This window comes from Stomoxys calcitrans, chromosome 5, assembly GCF_963082655.1.
Source record: "Stomoxys calcitrans chromosome 5, idStoCalc2.1, whole genome shotgun sequence".
NCBI classification, from domain to species: domain Eukaryota; kingdom Metazoa; phylum Arthropoda; class Insecta; order Diptera; family Muscidae; genus Stomoxys; species Stomoxys calcitrans.
In genome coordinates this window covers 87,196,485-87,216,715 of record NC_081556.1, presented here as the reverse complement: position 1 = coordinate 87,216,715, position 20,231 = coordinate 87,196,485, and the positions used below count along the sequence as shown (strand labels likewise).

Here is a 20,231-nt window from a genome sequence, read left to right as displayed (position 1 = left end):
AGCCGTAATAAAATTGATTAACACTTATAAACAATGCAGTGTCACCAGCAACATGCAGATTTTTTCAATTGGTTTGTTAAAGAAAGTGCTAGAGTTGAACTTTTTGTGGGTGATACAGACATAATTAATACCCCTCCATACCAAAAAATGATTAATCTAGTCATTCTATTATCAACACCTCGAAATATGGATGTGTTAGGGTATATGAGTTAGTCAAAGTCTTCTTATTTTAGCATTTAGTCCCTTTGTCAATATCACAATATCGGATTTACACTTTTCATCGATGTCTATGGGATTTTAAATGAGCCATATTGCTTCATATTTGTATATAGTTCACTTTAATTGGCTATGACAAAACATTTGTTTGGATGTAGAATACCGTTTCAAGCGCCTCGATCTTCTGCGCTCATTTTACAATCCCTGACACCAAATTTCGAGGGGTATCCCACCACTTGGTCTTTCCATCGGACTTTTGGTCTTCCCGGTTGACGTGTACCACCGTGTTTGCATTCAAAAGACTTCTTTGCCTGATCTTCTTCATCCATTCTGACAACAAGACCTAGCCAACGTAGCCGTGCTGTCATCGTCATTCAGCTCATACAACTCGTGGTTCATACATCGCCTATATTCTCCACTAACGCAAACTGCTCCATATATTTTACGAAGAATCTTTCTCTCAAACACTCCAAGTACTACCTCGTCTGCTTTCACAAGTACCCATGCCTCAGAACTTGTTACTTGTTACACTGCTTACCTAATCCAAAGAAGCATCTGTTTGACAGAATTATTCTTGGCTTTATTTCAAAACTGGGGGCATTCGTTTCGGTTACGGCGGTGCCGTGGTAGATAAAGTTGCTAACAATCTCAAAATTGTGGTTCCCAAATTTCTTCATTATACCCTACACCACTACTGTGATATAGGGTATTATAACTTAGTGAATTAGTTTGTAACACCCAAAAGGAAGAGAGATAGACATTGATAAGTATACCGATCGATCCAGAATCACTTTCTGATTCGATTTAGCTATGTCCGTCTGTCTGTCTGTCCGTCCGTACAATCTCCAGGTTGGAATTTTCATCCGATCGTCTTCAAATTTGGTACAGGCATGTTTTTCGGCCTAGAGACGAAGCCTAATGAAATTGGAAAAAATCGGTTCAGATTTAGATATAGCTCCCATACATATGTTCGCCCGATTTGCAGTAATAATGCAATAAAATGGTCATTTAATAAACGATTCTCTCGAAATTTGGCAGAAAGGATTTTTTTTATGACTCTCGGCATTACTGGTGAATTTCATAGAAATCGGTTCAGATTTAGATATAGCTCTCTTTTATATATATCGCCCGATTTTCACTCCAACGACCATTGCAATCGCATTTATTAACCAATTTTCCCAAAACTTTGTACAACGCCTTGCCCGACTTCCACATTATCTGAGAAGTTTGTTCAAAATCGAATCAGAATTAGATATAGTTCCTATATATATGTTTGCCAGATTTTCGGCAATTTACAGTTTGACCATATTTGCTCGCCGAGGTCGATCAAAATTGGTTCAGAATTGGATATAGCTCCCACCTTACACTTATAGGGTAGGTGTAGGGTATTATACAGTCGGCACCGCCCGACTTTTGCCCTCCCTTACTGGTTTTCTTTATCTGATTGTACATTTGTACTAGGCGTTTTTAGAGTTGAAACCATCCATTTCGTCTTGTCGCCATGTTCTGCCAGACCCATTTTCACTGACTCTCTTTCGATTCTTTCAAAGGCAGCAGTTACTACTTCGTCGGCTATGATATCGCGTCGGCATAGGCGAGTAATAGTGTTCACAACTCCATTTCGTATAAACTTCTCCAGTAGGATATTAAAGAGATCACATGATAGGCTCTCTCTTTGTCTGAAACCTTGTTTGGTTTGAATGGATCGGAGAGATTATTTCCTATTCCTCCATAGTCTTATTAATTTTGCAGCGATATCAAACTCAGCCATGGCTTAAAATACCTTTGAACGTAAACGGCTAGCGAAAGCGGCCTTGTAGTCAACAATGAAATGGTAGGTGTTGATATGTCCTTCTCGGGTTATTTCCGGGATTTGGAGCAGTGTGAATATCTGGTCCAGGGTGGATTTACTAGGTCCGCCGTATTGATAAGACCCAACCATCTCATTGACTTTAGGTTTTAATCTTTCACACAGTACGCTCGAGAGTGTAGTTGGCACATTCCGTCTTGTCTCCATTCTTGTGTACGGAACATAGTATGCCGAGGTTCCAATCATCGGGTATGCGTTCTTCTAGCCAGATTGCGCAGGTAAGCTGATTCATACGCCTTATCAGCGTGTCGCCTCCGGCCTTAAATAGTTCAGCGGGTAACCCGTGGGCTCCTGCTGCCTTGTTGTTCATTAGTCGGGTCACTGCTACTTGGACCTCATTCTGACTAGGAGGTAAACATTCTATACCATCATCAGAGATTGCTTCTGCGGTATCCCCTTCGCCGCCAACATCGGACACGAGCAGTTGGGTAAAATGTTCTTTCCATATCCTCGGCATGTTATCTGTGTCAGTTACCAGATTTCCTTTATTGTCTCTTCAGGAGGATGTGACTGCACCAAAGCCATCGGTTTGTTGTTTAATTCTTTGGTAGAATTTCCGGACTTCATTCCGACACCTGTGCATCTGAATTCGCTCACACTCACGTCTTTCTATTTCCTTTTTCTTTCTGCGGAATAGAAGTTTCTCCTCTCTCCTTTTCTCCCGATACCTCTTCATCATCTGGCGCTTTGCTACTGATTGCAGCGTTGCTCTTTATGCCGCATTCTTGGCTTCAGTAGCATCTCGACACTCTTGGTCGTACTATGGGTTTCTTAGAGGAGGCTTTCGGTACCCAAGTACGGATTTCGCCGCATTTTCCATGGAGTGGGCAATAGTTTGCCACTGCGCCATTATATCATCGGAACAAGGAGTGCTTTCATCAAGCAGTTGGGTCATTCGAGTGGAGTATGCCGCTGCCATTTGATGTGTTTGCAGCTTTTCAATGTCCAGCTTCCATGCAGTGTCAGATCGTACTTTCTTCGCCATGTTCAAACGGGTGCGAACCTTTGCTGCAACAAGGTAATGATCCGAATCTATATTCGCTTCACTGATCGATCGTACATCTTACACGCTGGATGAATGCCTTCCATCTATCACAACGTGATCAATTTGGTTTCTCGTGTTTTGATCGGGTGACAGCCATGTGGCTTTGTGAATATTTTTATTTTGAAATCTGGTGCTACTAACTACCATGTTTTTTGCCGCGGCGAAATCTATCAGCCTCAACCCATTACTGGACGTTATCTCGTGGAGGCTAAACTTTCCGACTGTTGGACCAAAAATGTCTTCCTTCCCTATTTTCGCATTAAAATCTCCCAGAACGATTTTAATATCATGAGTGGGGCAGAGGACATATTCTCTCTCTAGGCGCTCGTAGAAAATATCCTTGGTCTATCTCGTCTTTGTCTTCAATCGGGCATGGGACAAATAAGGCTGATGTTGAAGAATTTAGCTTTTATGCGGATTGTGGCTAGCCTCTCACATTTAGACTACCCATTGCAAGAATGCAGGCTCTTTATCTCCCATTCCCCGTAGCCTTGAGAAGTTTAAATCCCAGAATTCTTAGTCCACGTACCATTTCTCCACACACCTATGGTTCCTGGATAAGAACCACGTAAAATCCCCCTGCCATCAGAAGGGCCTTTAGTGCCGCCGAAGCGGCCTTGCAACGGGGGAAATTTATCTGTAGAAACCGGACCATAGTCAGGATTCAGAACTTTCACCACTGTTGTGTAAGCCTCGTCTTCTGATTCCACCACTTTCAGACCTTAATTATATAAGAAAGGGCTGAACCGATGTCCTTGAAGGAAAGGAAACATAGGCTTTATAACTTTTTGATATCAGGAGAGGGGCGGACCTTCCTCCTTACCACAAAAGTCCTACCCAAAAATGAAAGTGGACCGATCGGGCCAATATGGTATTCAAATATGAGGTATTCAAGAGTAGAGTACGAATTTCGTATAAAGTTGGTTCCTAGTAGCTGGGGGGCCGACCCAGCCCCAAAACCCCTTAAAATAGGTCTATTTGACGATTATTGCAATATGGGACTCAAATGAAAGGTATTCCGGAGTAGATTACGAATATGGTCTGGAAGTAGGAGTAGGCTTTATAATTTATTGATAACGGAAGGGGGCGGACCCTCCACCGTTACCCCAAAAACACCACCCAAAATCAAAAGTGGACCGATAAGGTCAATATGGGTATCAAATGAAAAGTATGCGAAAGTAGATAATGATTCTGGCATACAAATTCATGTCGAAGGATAGTGGGTTACCCCACCCCCACAAAAACGCCCAAAATGGGCACATTAGACAATCACGGATATATGGGACTCTGTTTGTTAGTTCCGTAAAGACTGAAAAACGGCAGAGCCGATTTTCTGGAAATTTTCGCATATTGTGTAGGTTGGTCTGGAAGGAAACATAGGCTATATAATTTTTCGGTATAGGAAGGGGTAGGGACCCTTATGCCAAAAACACAATGCAATATAGGTATCAAATGAAAGGTTTTGGAGAGTAGAATACGAATATGGTATTAGAAAGTCTAAGTTACCATCGGGCCGCCCCAACCCCAAAGCTTCCCCAAACAGACATATTGGATGTTCATTTCAATATGGGGCTCAAAGGCAAGGTATTCGAAAGTAGATTTCGAATCTGGCATACTAAATCAGATCGAAGTATAGGGGGTCACGCCACCCCTCAAAAACTCAATTAAACCCATTTTGACTATATGATATTTGGCTGAACCGATTTTCTTTAATTTTCATAAATTGTGTACGTTTGTCTGGAAGGAAATATAGGCAAAATAATTTTGAGATATCGGGTGGAGGCGGAACCTCCCCCTTACCCCAAAAACGCCACCCATTACCGAAAGTGGTCCGATAGGCACAATAAGGGTATACAAATGAAAGGTATTGGAGACCAGAAAACGAATATGGTATTAAAATTTGAGTCCAAGTAACCAGCGGGCCCACCCAACCCCAACACTCCTCTAAACAGATATATTCGAAGTTCATGTCAATATGGGACTCAAATGAAAAGTATCCGGCAGTAGATTACAAATGTGGCATAAAACATTGCCTCTAAATAATGGGAGGTCGTCCACCCCAAATACCACCAAATGGGCACATTAAACGGCCATGGCTATATAGGACTCAAAAAAAAAAAAGGTTTAGGGAGTAGATTACGAATATGACATTAAAATTTGCGTTCAAGTCTAGGTGGCGCTTTTCCTCCCAAAGATACATCAAATGGGTTATTTGACCCATTATGACAATACGGGACTCAAATGAAAGGTATTTGAGAGTAGAAAACGAATTTGATATCCAATTTTGGAGCCAAGTGTTTTGGGGTACGTCCTAAAGCACCCCCTAAGTTGAACTTCATTTCCGTTGGGAATAAAGAACGAATTTGATATCTTTTTCAGTGCAAAGTGCCGTTGGCCGCCCCAGCCCCAAAACACCCTCCAAACGGTTCATATTTACTATATGGGGCTCAAATTAAAGGGAATTGGAAGTACAGTACGACTTTGATATCCATATTTGAGTCGAAATGTCTGAGGTGCCATCCCTCCCCTAATGAGAACGTTACCCTAAGGAGGAAAATTACCACCAGGAACCTAGAAGGGGCAAATTCTCATACATTAATGAGTGCTTTCCGATTCAAGTTTGGGGAAAATTTTTTAAATAACCATGCATGGCATTGTACTTCGCAAATGTCGCCAACATTAAGAGGGGATAAACACCGCTTTGTCCGGCTTTCTCACCAGGATTCGAACGTGCTCAGTGTCATAGGTTCATATTTACCGACTATGACTATATGGAGTTCAAATTAAAGGGATTTGGAAGTACAGCCCGACTTTGAAACCCATGTTTGAATCGAAATGTCTGAGGTGCCATCCCTCCCCTAATGAGAACGTTACCCTAAGGAAGAACATTACCACTAGGAACCGAGAAGGGGCAAATTCTCACACATTAATGAGTGATTTCCGATTCAAGTTTAAACTCCACGATAAGGGACCTTTTTTATAGCCGAGTCCGAACGGCGTCCCGCAGGGCGACACCTCTTTGGGGAAAATTTTTAAAATGACCATGCATGGCATTGTACCTCGCAAATGTCACCAACATTAAGAGGCGATAAACACCGCTTTGTCTGGCGTTCTCGCCAGGATTCGAACGCGCTCAGCGTTATAGGCTACAATGGCACGAATTCGATACCCGCATTCAGGGCGAAGTGTCTCCAACCTAATGAGATATTAGAGAGTTAAAGAAGGCGCAGCGTAGCGGGCCCTGTTCGGCTAGTTATATATAAGGAACACTATCACAAATCAACCAATCCCCTGGTTTGCCTTCTTGAACCCCTTAAAAAAAGCCTGATATTGTCGTTGATAAACATAATCTACAAGAAAATTAATTATTAAGGTTTTTTTTTGCACAATTCCCTGTTAACCTAACGAACCTATCGCATTTCTACAGGTTTTTCTTACAGCCTCATTTCTCCCAGCCCCCATAGTGTGTGTGTGTGTGTGTTTTTAAGCCTTTATTACACGACTGGTGTCCTGGAGCTTTACATTATTTTGGCATAAACATTTATGACCCCTTGTGTCACGAACTCTTGTTTTCGCCTTTGTTTTTTTTTGTTGTTGTTTGTTTGTTTGTGGCCTATTGTCTGGCAATTCTTTGTGCCTTATGCTTTGTGACAATTCGCTGCTGTATTATTCGGATAAATAGGTTGAGGAGATTTTTCCTTCGTGCCCGTTATCATTTAATTGCCAGAGTGCTTGGGGAGGACACGCAGAGCAGAAAAATTAGACAATTAAAAATGTACAATGGCATTTGTTGTACACATTATTTAATTACTGTGACTAATTAATGGCGTGGCTTACAAATGCAAGATTTGGAAGAGTGAACATGTTCAACAAGCCCTGCAGCAACATGTGTGTGACACATGAGGCACGCAAGTAAATATTTTTGTTTCTCCTTTCGAAGTGGGTGAGAGAGCAAAGGTTTAAAAAAAAAAAACAAAGGAATTGCTTAATAATGATTACAAACTGATTAAAGCAGATTTTGGATTATTCCTGATCCTTTTTTTGGGGTTAAGGTGTGTTTCATGCATTTGAGAATACCATACTTAACAAGAGAGCAAAGAAAATAGAAACAAAACCCTGTGCTTAAGCTATGGAGAATTTTCCTTTGTTGCAGTTAGAATGTTTGTCTCCAATTAACATCTGCTTTGAGCATTTACACCCATTGACACCCTTACTACTTGCCAAAAATATGGATTTTTTGAGCCATTCGCAATCGTAATGTGAAGTGAAACACAGAGTTTAAATGAAAAAAGTACTTCAAACCATGAAATCCAACCAAAAATAATGGCAAATGGAAATCTCCCTGCGAAATTTTAAAAATAACGGAAAGACACCACACATATCTTAACAAGTAAAAACATGCTTATTTTGGCCGGGCCAAATCTTGGGCTACCACCACCATAGATTGTGGTCAAAATTTCTACTAACTGAGTTTCTACCGAATCAGATACAAGTTGGAATTAAAAATCGATGTATGGTCTATACATGGCACAATTGGAAAAAGTCGTAATGAAATTGTTATCCGATTGGGCAGCTTCTTGGGGCTCAAGATTTCAAATCAGATGATCGGTTTAAATGGGCGCTACATCATGTTCTCTGGCTTAGGGAGATATACTCTGCATGTATCAGTGGGATGGAGTCTGTCATTCTTTATGCTGAAGACTCCTGAGAGGTTGATAGGAACATATCTTAGGGCAAAGATCCCTGGAGATCGCCTGTCGCGGTAGCAGCATGCATTTGGTAAACAGCCCTTCACCACCTAGTCGGCTACATAGAGGGTTCTCGCGCCGTCAAGGAATAAACTATGGTAGCATTTCTTGACATTGAAGGTACTTTCAATAATGTAAAACCGAAGTCACGAAGGAGTTGGAGTTTCTAGGCATCAAGCATCAACTCTATTAATGACTTAGTTATTTAAAGATGCATTACGGCAGGCTTAGGATCTGTGGATCATAAAAGATGGGTCAGAAGTGGAAAATCTCAAGGAGGTGTACTGTCTCCTCTACTTTGGAATACAGCCATTAACAATATATTGGGTTGCCCAAAAAGTAATTGCGGATAGTCGGCGTTGACAAATTTTTTCACACCTTGTGACTCTGTAATTGCATTCTTTCTTCTGTCAGTTATCAGCTGTTACTTTTAGCTTGCTTTAGAAAAAAAAGTGTAAAAAAAGTATATTTGATTAAAGTTCATTCTAAGTTTTATTAAAAATGCATTTACTTTCTTTTAAAAAATCCGCAATTACTTTTTGGGCAACCCAATATTATTGTCTCTGGAAGAAAAAACGGCGTAAAAGTTTGCTGCCACGTCATCCGCAAACAATTGCGGCTAGGGGAAAGTTTTCCCACAATCTAAGAGATATACTTCAGGAAGTTCTACGTGCAAGAGCGAAGTGGGTTACCGAAAGTGGTCCAGGTATAAATCCGTGCAAAACAGAAGTAGTTCTTTTCAGCAGGAGATAAAAGTTACCTACAGTTGCACTTGTCTCCTTGGGAAGAGAGAATATTCTATTTACAGAAAGCGCAAACAACTTGGGTATATTGCTGGACAGAAAATTGAACTTCAAATCCAACATTTTGGAAAGGCCAAGAAAGCCAACTCTTGCCCTATACACCTATAAGAGAGCCACTGGCAAAAGTTGGGGGTTTAGATTGCGTGTCATGCATTGGGTATATACTGCAGTTGTCAGACCTATAATGCTGTATGGTGTTGTGGTCTGGTGGACGGCGCTACAAAAGTCCAACTACTGCTCATTACTTAATCGGATCCAAAGGAAGGCTTGTTTGTTCATCACAGCCGCCATGAGGACGACACCATCTAATGCACTGACTTTAATGATACATCTAATGCCTCTGGACATTGTGGCTACCCAAATTGCTGCAACCACTGCCCTGAGGTTAAGGGAGCTTTCTCATTGGTCATGTGGCGGCCACGGACACTGTGCTATTCTTGATACAATATCCGATGATCCAGGCAGTGTGGATTACACCCTACCTGAGCCGCTTTTTGATAAAAAGTACTGTACCACTACTCCTGATAGAACCGATTGGAACTACGATATCCCTGGTAACAGAAGTTACATTGACTTCTATACGGATAGTTACAAACTAAACGACCAGGTAGGCTTTGGGGTGTTCTCTAAAGATCTAGAGGCGGTCATACCAGTTACCAGACCACTGCAGTGTGTCTCAAGCAGAGATCCTTGCAATTAAGGAAGTGGTGGAATGGCTAAGATATAATGTTATAACGACAACTGGCACAAATATCTTCTCAGACAGCCATTAAATCCCTGGAGAACGTATTTCTGAACACAAAACCGCCCTCGTCTGTCGCAGATCTCTCAACGAGTTGGCTGAACAGTTCAAAATTCACCTGTTCTGGGTGCCGGGCCACAGAGATATCCCAGGGTACTTTAAAGCGGATGAGCTGGCGAGACTAGGAACTACCCTACACATCCCAGGGATACTGTAGAGGGACCGCTAGAGGCTGTGGGTAAGCCTCTAGCGACATGTAAGCTAAGTTTTCAGGACCAGGCCCGAAGGACAACGAATGGTAGATGTTCACAAAGAGGGGGCTGTGAGCATTCCAAATCAATGTAACCTAATCTAGTCTTTAAAAGGTCTACTGCTTTGTCGTCATTGGCTAGAACAGACGTCTCAGTCATTGTGTCCGTTTTGACAGGTCACTGTCTAATCGGAAAACATGCTGACAGACTGAAGGTTGCCAGCTACGACTTTTGCAGACTAAAAAACACCTTCTGTGTGTATGTCCCGCACTAGCAGCCAGAAAGAGTTCTACTTTAGGTTCCCATTTCTTTGAGAACCTGTCTGATTTGGCGGATGTGAACATTCGCAAGTTATTGGGCTTTTTAAAGCGATCTGGATGGTTCAACGGTAGGAACAAGAAGGCATCATCCTTTTCTGTTCCCGTAATATCACAATGGACGAAAACGTCTAAGTGAGTCCGATGGCAGTCTGCCATTTAAACCTAACCTAACCTAGGGCTCAAGATGTTAAATCGGGAGATCGGTTAACATAGGAGCTATATCAGGCTATAGGGCGATTTGGACCGTACTTGGCACAAATGTTGGAAGTCGTAACAGAACACTATGAGCAAAATTTCAGCTCAATTGGACATAAATTGCGGTTTCCAGAAGAAATCAAATCGGGAGATCGGTTTATATTGGAGCTATATCAAGTTATATACCAATTCAGACGGTACTTAGCAGAGTTATTGGAAGTCATAACAAAACACTATCGGACAAAAATTGCGGCTTTCAGGGGCTCAAGAAGTCAAATCGGGAGATCGGTTTATATGGGAGCTATATCAGGTTATAGACCTATACAAAATTTCAGCCACGTCGGACAAAAATTGCGACTTCCAGACTGAACCGATATGGCCTATTTGAAATACTCAACGAACTACATCAATTATAAGTATCCGTCCCAAATTTCAAGCGGCTAGCTTTACGCGTTCGACCGCTATCTTGATTTCGACAAACGGACGGAAGGAAATGACTAGATCGAATCGGAATGTGGAGACGAGCCAGTATATATATATGGGGTCCAGGATCAATATTTCGAGGTGTTACAAACGGAATGACTAGATTAGTATAGTGGGTAGAAAATAGGTGAAATTTTGAAGCGCCGTGCAGCAGACCACAACACCATATATCAGAATATACCAATTGCATGACACGAGATTTAAACCCCCAACATTTTTCAATGGCTTTATTGCAGATGTATAGGACAAGAGTTGCCCTACTTGCTCTTTCCAAAATATTGGATTTGAAGTTCAAATTCTTGCCCAGTAAACCACACAGGTATTTTGAGCTATCAGTAAATAGAACGTTCTACTGTGGACAACATGTATCTCCTGCTGAAAGAACAACTTCCATCTAAGACTGATTTATGCATGGACCACTTTCGATAACCCACTTCGATGTCGTATGCAGGGCTTCCTGAGGTATATCTCTAGAAGTGCCGGCAAACTTCCTCTAACGGCAACAGCCACTTCATCAGCATAAACGACCAATTTACAATTTTTTTTTTACAGAGAAAATGCTATGTTGCTAATAGAGGAACCAGCACACTTATTTAAGGTGTTCTTCTACTGAACCATCATTTTAGATCTACAAATCCCAAGTCTTCTGTAATGTATCTTTTAGTAAGTTATTAAAAAAATTTTCTTTCTTATGGTAGTGTTGATACCTAGAAACTACAGCTCCATCATGAAGAAATACTAACATTGTACATTCCTTGGCAGCGAGAAAACCCTCGATGTAGTCGACTATGTCGTGAAGGGCTTTTTCAGCGGACTTATCCTTACTATATGTATGCTGCTGCCGATTCAGGCGTTCTTCAGGGATATTTGCCCTAATATATGTGTCTATCAACCTCGCAAGTGTCTTCAGCATGAAGGATGACAGACTAACTGGACGCATGGTATGGTTTTCCTGCTTCTGGAATGAAAATGACCATTGTGTCCCTTCATCCAACAGGTATATACGACATGCCAATACAAGCAGAATATATCTCCCTAAGCCAAGGAATCAGTCTATCAGTAAAGCAAGCTAAAAGTAACAGCTGATAACTGACAGAAGAAAGAATGCAATTACAGAGTCACAAGCCGTTGAAAAAATTTGTCAACGCCGACTATATGAAAAATCCCAATTACTTTTTGGGCAACCCAATATAACTTGATATACCTCCCATAGAAACCGATCTCCCGATTTGACTTCTAGAGCCCCTGAAAGCCGCACTTTTTGTTCGATTTAGCTGCAATTGTGCACATAGTGTTCTGTTATAACTTCCAACATCTGTACCAAGTTGTAGGTTGAAATCGGTCTATGACCTGATATAACTCCCATATAAACCGATCTCTCGATTTGACTACTTTAGCCCCAGTAAGGTTCAAATCGGTAAAGAACCTGATATAGCTCCCATATAAACCGATCTCCCGATTTGACTTCCTGAGCCCCTCGAAGGCGCAATTTTTGTCTGATTTGGATGATTTTTGCACGTAGTGTTCTGCTATGACTTCCTACAACTGTGCTAAGTATGGTCCAAATCAGTCAATAACCTGATATAGCTTCCATATAAACCGGTCTCTCTGTTGTTTTGACTAAAGTTTGGTATATATGGTTGCCCAAAAAGTAATTGCGGATTTTTTAAACGAAAGTAAATGCATTTTTAATAAAACTTAGAATGAACTTTAATCAAATATACTTTTTTTACACTTTTTTTCTAAAGCAAGCTAAAAGTAACAGCTGATAACTGACAGAAGAAAGAATGCAATAACAGAGTCACAAGCTGTGAAAAAATTTGTCAACGCCGACTATATGAAAAATCCGCAATTACTTTTTGGGCAACCCAATAGAATAAAATTATGCCCTTCAACTAAATATGAACACTCCACTAAGGAACAGGAGCAAACTTCTCACCTATCAATGAGTGCAGTCCGATTCAAGTTTAAGCTCAATGATAAGGGGCCTCCTTTTAATAGCCGAGTCCGAGCGGTGTGCCGCAGTGCGACACCTCTTTTGAGAGAAGTTTTACATGGCATATTACCTCACAAATGTTGCCGTTAGGAGGGGAAAGCCACCGCAGAAAATTTTTTCTGATGGTCTCGCCAGGATTCGAAACCAGGCGTTCAGCGTCATAGGCGGACATGCTAACCTCTGCGCTACGGTTTCCTCCCTTCAACTAAATATATTGGGTTGCCCAAAAAGTAATTGCGGATTTTTTAAAAGAAAGTAAATGCATTTTTAATAAATCTTAGAATGAACTTTAATCAAATATACTTTTTTTACACTTTTTTTATAAAGCAAGCTAAAAGTAACACCTGATAACTGACAGAAGAAAGAATGCAATTACAGAGTCACAAGCTGTGAAAAAATTTGTCAACGCCGACTATATGAAAAATCTGCAATTAGTTTTTGGGCAACCCAATAGTTTGTATATATATTCAGCAGAATCCATGTTAGCGGGTTCTCAAGATTCGGCCCGGCGGATTTTAGCACGCTGTTACTTGTTTCCGTTTAGCTGAGAGACCACTTCGGTTATATTTTCTCCAGATCACCCCTTTCGTTGATATCCGAACTTTTCCATATCTGGTGATGTGCAGTAGCATCACTTCCCACCATCAGGCATTTTTCCCTGCAGAAGTGGTTTCAACCAGAAACTTATGGCTTAAAGGCGTATCATTTAGTTCTGCACAATATTTAAGTGAAAGATTTTTAATTTTCTATTGCAAAGGTTGAAGCGTATTTAACCTTTACACATCCTTTTAGTGGAATTGAAAAGTTCACTTTTCTGACTGAACAATTCTAGCAAAGCAAAAACGTTATTTACTCTGCCAGAATTTACTTAACGGATTTCTAACATTTCCAACGCAGTTAGATGAATAAAATGAAAACAGAAGTGGTGGAAAACAAAACCAAACGCCACAAACAGATTCTATTTGTTTAACTTAATGTAAGGAAATATTCAAATACAACCAACATATGAAGACTTTTGTAGAAGTGTGTGTAAATACTATTAATTTAGTAAACTTTAACTAAATTAAATTATTAAACTTTAACTAAATAAATATATTTCATGGGGTCTTAGACGAATATTTCGAGTAGTTACAAACAGAATAACAAAATTATTGGGTTGCCCAAAAAGTAATTGCGGATTTTTCATATAGTCGGCGTTGACAAATTTTTTCAACGGCTTGTGACTCTGTAATTGCATTCTTTCTTTGGTCAGTTATCAGCTGTTACTTTTAGCTTGCTTTAGAAAAAAAGTGTAAAAAGAATATTTGATTAAAGTTCATTCTAAGTTTTATTAAAAATGCATTTACTTTCTTTTAAAAAATCCGCAATTACTTTTTGGGCAACCCAATAACTCTGTGGAATAGTAAAACGCTTGGTGGGACGACGATAGTGACATCCGGCTCATGTAAAGACGATGCTATTACTGAAAGGAAGTAAAAAGAATGTCAGTATAGATTTCAGGTATCATAACGGGACACATAGGACTACGAGTTCACCAGTGCAAAATCGGTGCGGCATGTGATAGCATGTGCAGGGCATGTACACTGATAGGAAAAATATGTTGCAAAAACATGCGCTAACGTTGTCATTACAATACGCCGACGTTGTTGAAAATATTGTCAACACGCGCGTATGATTTTGTGAACACGCTTTGTTGATTCCTGAACCGACCGTAGTGAACATCATCCTCTCGAAATGTGTATGTATACCAACCTTAAGTTTAACTGACTCTTAAAAACTTGTATGTGTATAGCCGGCCGTGGTGCAATGTGCTAAAGCATTTGTAAACACTCAGTGAGATTAATGGAACACAGGTTCGACACTCATCAGCACACAAAATCTTTTTGTAATCATTAAATAAACTGTGCACAAGAGTTTGTCAGAATGTGAACGGCTGTGGACGATTTGTTCAACATAACTGTTGTTGGTTTATAAATATTTGTTATTGATTCACTTGTATGCTTAATTTTTTCTATGGGTGTAAGGAGTGCAATGAGACACTGGAGCATTTGCTATGTCATTAACCGGCCCTTGCGGTTAACAGACACCGGTAATTAGGTGGGGTCACAATACCAGACATGAACCAACATAGGGGCGTGGTATGATAACAACTAGGGATTTGGTAAGTAGCATGGAATTCCAGATATTGATTTTCTTTTTTGAGGTTACTTTTTATAACCTCCATCATAGAATGGGGGTATACTATTGGGTTGCCAAAAAAGTAAATGCGGATTTTTTAAAAGAAAGTAAATGCATTTTTAATTAAACTTAGAATGAACTTTAATCAAATATACTTTTTTTACACTTTTTTTCTAAAGCAAGCTTAAAGTAACAGCTGATAACTGACAGAAGAAAGAATGCAATTACAGAGTCACAAGCTGTGAAAAAATTTTTCAACGCCGACTATATGAAAAATCCGCAATTACTTTTTGAGCAACCCAATAATTTTATTATTATGTCTGTAAATCCTCGAAATATTCGTCTAAGACCCCATAAAGTATATTTATTCTTGATCGTCAAGACATTTTAAGTCGAACTAGCCATATCCGTCCGTCTGTCCGTCCGCCTGTCCGTCCGTCCGTCCGTGTGTCTGTCGAAAGCACGCTAACTTTCGAAGAAGTAAAGCTGGCCCCTTGAAATTTTGCACAAATACTTCTTATTAGTGTAGGTCGGTTGGGATTGTAAATGGGTTATATCGGTCCACGTTTTGATATAGCTGCCATATAAACCGATCTGGGATTTTGGCTTCTTGAGCCTCTAGAGGGCACAATTCTCAACCAATTTGGCTGAAATTTTCCATGAGGTGTTTTATTATAACTTCCAACAACTGTGCTGAGTATCGTTGAAATCGGTCCATAACTTGATATAGCTGTCATATAAGCCCATCTGGGGTCTTGACTTCTTGAGCGTCTAGAGTGCGCAATTCCTATCCGATTTTGCTGAAATTTTGCACGACGTGTTTTGTTATGACCTTCAACAACTGTGTTAAGAATGGTTCAAATCGGTCCATAACCTGATATAGCTGCCATATAAACCCAGGTACTTGGACCCAACTTTTATTATGAAATTTGTACTCTACCCTTGAATACCTTTCATTTGAATTCCATATTGTCCCGATCAGTTCACTTTTATTTTTGGGTAGGTCCTATGTGGTAAGGGGGAGGGTACGCCCCCTCCCGATATCAAAAAATTATATAGCCTATGTTTTCTTCCAGACCAACCTACACAATCTGTTAAAATTTCAAGGTATGACTTCCAACAACTGTGCTGAGTATCGTTGAAATCGGTCCATAACCTGATATAGCTGTTATATAAACCTATCTGGGGTCTTGAATTCTTGAGCCTCTACAGGGTGCAATTTCTATCCGATTTGGCTGAAATTTTGCAAGACGTGTTTTGCTATGACTTCCAACAACTGTGTTAAAAATAGTTCAAATCGGTCCATAACCTGATATAGCTGCCGTAACCTGATCAAGCTGGGGTCTTGATTTCTTGAGCGTCTAGAGTGCGCAATTCCTATCCGATTTGGCTGAAATTTTGCACGATGTGTTTTGTTATGACTTCCAACAACTGTTTTAAGAATGTTTCAAATCGGTCCATAACCTGATATAGCTGCCATATAAACCGATCTGGGGTCTTGACTTCTTGAGCCACTAGAGGACGCACTTTTTATCCAATTTGACTGAAATTTTGCATGAGGTGTTTTGTTATGACTTCCAACAACTGCTTAGTATGGCGCAAATCGGCACATAACCAGCTGCCATATAAACCGATGTGGGATCTTGACTTCTCGAGCCTCTAAAGGGCGCAAGTATTATCCGATTTGGCTGAAATTTTGTACAACGGCTTCTCTCATGAGCTTTAACATACGTGTCGAATATGAAATGAATCGGTTTATAGCCTTATACAGCTCCCCTATAAACCGATCTCCCTATTTTACTTCTTCAGCCCCTAAAGTGCGCAATTCTTACTAGATTTGGCTGAAATTTTACACAATGACTTCTAATATGGTCTCCAATATTCAGTTCAATTATGGTCCCAAATGAACCATAACTTGATATTGTTCCAATAACATAGCAATTCTTTTCTTTTATCCTTTGTTGGCCTAAAAAGAGATACCGTGGCAAGAGCTCGAGCTCTGGTGGAAGGTATATAAGATTCGGCCCTGTCGAACTTAGCACGCTTTTACTTGTTTAAATTGGCCCAGATCGGTCTAGATTTGGATATAGCTGCCATATAGATCACTCGATTTAAAGTCTTGCCCATCTTGAATTTATTATCTGAAGTTCGACACAGTAACTTTTGTTAGGCTTTCCTTATGTTGGCAACATTTGTGTGGTGTTATGCTATATAAAAAGTTCTCTCCAAAGAGATATCGCTCTGCGGCTCGCCGTTCGGACACGTCTTTAGAAAGCAGGTCCCTTATCATTGAGCTTAAATTTGAATCGGACTTCATTGATGTGTGAGATGTTTGCTCTGATACTTAGTGGAATGTTCATGAGCAAAATTTGCCCATTTTCGTGCCGAATTTGGTTCATATCGGACCATATTCCCATATAGCTGCTATGGGTGCATTAATTAAGCATTTTTCACCTGATTATGACGAAAAAGTGGTCTACATATATCCAAAATTCGGCCGGGCCAAACTTAATGCCTTTTTACTTGCTTAGCTATACATTTTCTTAAGAAATTTTTAACTCGAACAAACTTTGTGTAGTTTTAGATGTTTCCATGCATGTCCTTGCTTTCATTTACATGTGTACACATTTCAACCATGTAAATGAATTTGAAATGGAACAGATATACACAGAGTCTGAAACAATAGTAACATTGTCAACTATATGCATATGTATGTGTGTACCCGTGTCTGTTTATAAAATGTGTACGCACCTTCATTTAAATACAATAAAAATAAATATGTGTACAGATTTAGGTAAATCCTACCCCTCTGCTTTTAAATATGTTAAAGCAGTGACAATAGCCACTCACACCATGCTATGCTGAGTAACTCGAATAATACACAAATTCCATACATTTACATTTCTTCGGAATATGTAAACTTTAGCACGCAATCCCGCTCCACTTTTACCGTATTCCCTGCAAACATTTTCTATCGCGCGATTCACTGAACTGACACACGAGGAAGCTGAAAACAATAGCAGACCATATCGATTTTTAGTATTATCAGTGCGGAACACTGATGATAAAACCATGAAATAACAAGTAAAAAGGCATAAAGTTAGGCCGGGCCGAACTTTGGATACCCACCATCTCGGGTGTATTTGTAAACCCCCTTTCGCCACAATCTGGTGAAAATTAGATAACTTATGCACCCAAATTCGGCACGGACATTGAGTGGTCTAATAAATATAAGTCACTGTTGAATTTTGTATTTCAAATTTCAGCGAAATCGGATAAAAAACAAGTAAAAAGGATACCCACCACCTCGGGTATGTAAACCACTTCTCATCAAAATCCGGTGAAAATTGCATACTTAATGTCCCATAGCAGTTATATCGAAATATGTTCCGATTTGGACCAAATACTAATAAGTACAAGTCATTGTTCAATTGTGTATAACAAAATATTGGTCTTTTAATTGGTTGCCCAAAAAGTAATTGCGGATTTTTTAAAAGAAAGTAAATGCATTTTTAATAAAACTTAGAATAAACTTTAATCAAATATATAATTGCCATTTTGTTCGATAACCTTTTGCCATCTTCCTGACAAATTTAGTATTCCACGCTCATAGAACTTCTGGCCTTTATCTGCAAAAAACTGAACCAAGTGCGATTTTATAATCTCATCATTGCCGAAAGTTTCACTATTTAAGGAGTTCTGCAAAGATCGAAATAAATGGTAGTCTGATGGTGCAAGGTCAGGGCTATATGGTGGATGCAACAAAAGTTCCCAGCCAAGCTCACTCAGTTTTTGGCGAGTGACTAAAGATGTGTGCGCTCTAGCGTTGTCCTGGTGGAATATGACACCTTTACGATTGACCAATTCTGATCGCTTCTCCTTGATGGCTGTATTCAATTTGTCCAATTGTTGACAGTAAACATCCGAATTAATCGTTTGGTTCCTTGAAAGCAGCTCAAAATATACCACACCTTTCCAATCCCACCAAACAGACAGCATAACCTTCTTTTGGTGGATATCAGCCTTTGAAGTGGTTTGAGCTGGTTCACCATACTTGGACCATGATCGTTTACGACTAACGTTGTTGTAAACAATCCATTTTTCATCTTCAGGTATGATTCGTTTTAAAAACGGATCGAATTCATTGCGTTTAAGGTGCACATCACAAGCGTTGATTCGGTTTGTTAAATGAATTTCTTTCAACACATGTGGTACCCAAATATCAAGCTTTTTCACCAGTCCAAGACTTTTTATGTGATAATGAACGGTTGATTTTGGTATATTTAACTTCTCTCCTATCTCACGCTCAGTTATATGACGATCCAATTGGATTAATGCTTTGATTTGGTCATCATCAACTTCATTTGGCCGACCTGAACGCGGCTCATCTTTAAGTGAAAAATCTCCAGAACGGAATTTGCGAAACCAATTTTGACACTGTCTTCCTTTTAAGGCTTTATCACCATACACATCTCGTATCTTTTTAGCAACTTGCTCCGCGTTTTTTCCTTTACGGAAATAATAAGGTAAAATATGACGAAAATGCTCCTTTGTGGGCTCCATATTAAAATTGATGCCAAACAAACAAATGTAAACAAAATTTCGCGCACTTTTTTTCTAAAGCAAGCTAAAAGTAACAGCTGATAACTGACAGAAGAAAGAATGCAATTACAGAGTCACAAGCCGTTGAAAAAATTTGTCAACGCCGACTATATGAAAAATCCGCAATTACTTTTTGGGCAACCAATAATAGCTATATCTAAAAATAAACCGATCTGAACCATATACGACACGGATGTCGAAAAGCCTAACATAAGTCACTGTGTCAAATTTCAGTAAAATCTGATTACAAATGTGTCTTTTATGGGGCCAAGACTTTAAATCGGGATATCGGTCTATAAGGCAGCTATATCCAAATCAAGAGCCTAACACAATGCACTGTCCCACATTTCGGCGAAATCGGACAATAAATGCGCCTTTTAAGGAACCAAAACTTAAAATCGAGGGATCGGTCTATATGACAGCTATATCCAAATCTGAACCGATCTAGGCCAAATTGAAAAAGGGTGTCAAGGGGCTTAACTTAACTCACTGTCCCAAATTTCAGCAAAATCGGATAATAAATATGGCTTTTATGGGCCTAAGACCCTAAATCGGAGGATCGGTCCATATGGCAGCTATATCCATATCTGGACCGATCTGAGCCAAATTGACGAAGGATGTTCAAGGGCCCTACACAACTCACTGTCGCAAATTTCAGCAAAATCGGATAATAAATGTGGCTTTTATGGGCCTAAGATCCTAAATCGGAGGATCGGTCTATATGGCAGCTATATCCAAATCTGGACCGATCTAGGCCAAATTTACGAAGGATGTCGGAAGGC

General features: G+C 39.9%; 1 protein-coding gene across 10 annotated transcripts in view; it reads right to left on the bottom strand.

Moving 5' to 3' along the window:
• LOC106085440 (protein qui-1) overlaps positions 1–20,231 on the bottom strand; it is a 470,324-nt gene that overhangs the window by 320,568 nt on the left and 129,525 nt on the right. The gene's annotated exons all lie outside the window — the stretch shown is intronic.